Source organism: Penaeus vannamei, chromosome 32 (assembly GCF_042767895.1).
Source record: "Penaeus vannamei isolate JL-2024 chromosome 32, ASM4276789v1, whole genome shotgun sequence".
In the NCBI taxonomy this organism is placed as follows: domain Eukaryota; kingdom Metazoa; phylum Arthropoda; class Malacostraca; order Decapoda; family Penaeidae; genus Penaeus; species Penaeus vannamei.
In genome coordinates this window covers 27,006,390-27,007,133 of record NC_091580.1, presented here as the reverse complement: position 1 = coordinate 27,007,133, position 744 = coordinate 27,006,390, and positions in this window count along the sequence as shown.

The window sequence follows — 744 nt, the reverse complement described above, 5'->3', positions numbered from 1 at the left end:
TGAATAATTTTAATGGGGTGATATTGGTATTTTATCAATTTGTTTAGTGCCCCCTTTACTATTTAAGAAAAACGGATGATAAACAAAAGATAATGGTGGTAATCAGTATTAATAATGACATGATAATTACGGCGATTATGATAACAATATGAACTCTAGTGACAGCCATTATGTTAACGATATTAGTAATGATAGTTACGGTAATGAAGATAAAGTGATAATGCAGTAAAGATGAATGACAATTTAGCATATGATAAATAAAAGATAGTGGTGATAGTCACATCAATGACAATTACATGATAATGACGGCGATTATGATAATGACGATAAGTGATAATGTAGTAACGATAAATGACTGAAATCTAGCATAGGCCTAAATCATCATGCCAAAAGGTAAAAGAACCTTAGCCTTCCCTGATACTGGCCTGAGAAATAAGAAATTATTATTATATATTACATTATTTATATCTTTTCATGTAATTTATTATCCTTCTAATTTCAGCACACACACACACACACACACACACACACACACACACACACACACACACACACACACACACACACACACACACACACACACACACACAGATACTTACAGCACACGTAAACGTTGGTTTGTGGGTAAACTTATAGAGGTGAGACTGAGGTAGTTTGGTCATAAGCGTATGAGGAATAAGGAATTTATGAAGAGGAAGAGGATGGAGAGGGAAGGGAGGAGGAAGATGGAGACAGACCCACCAG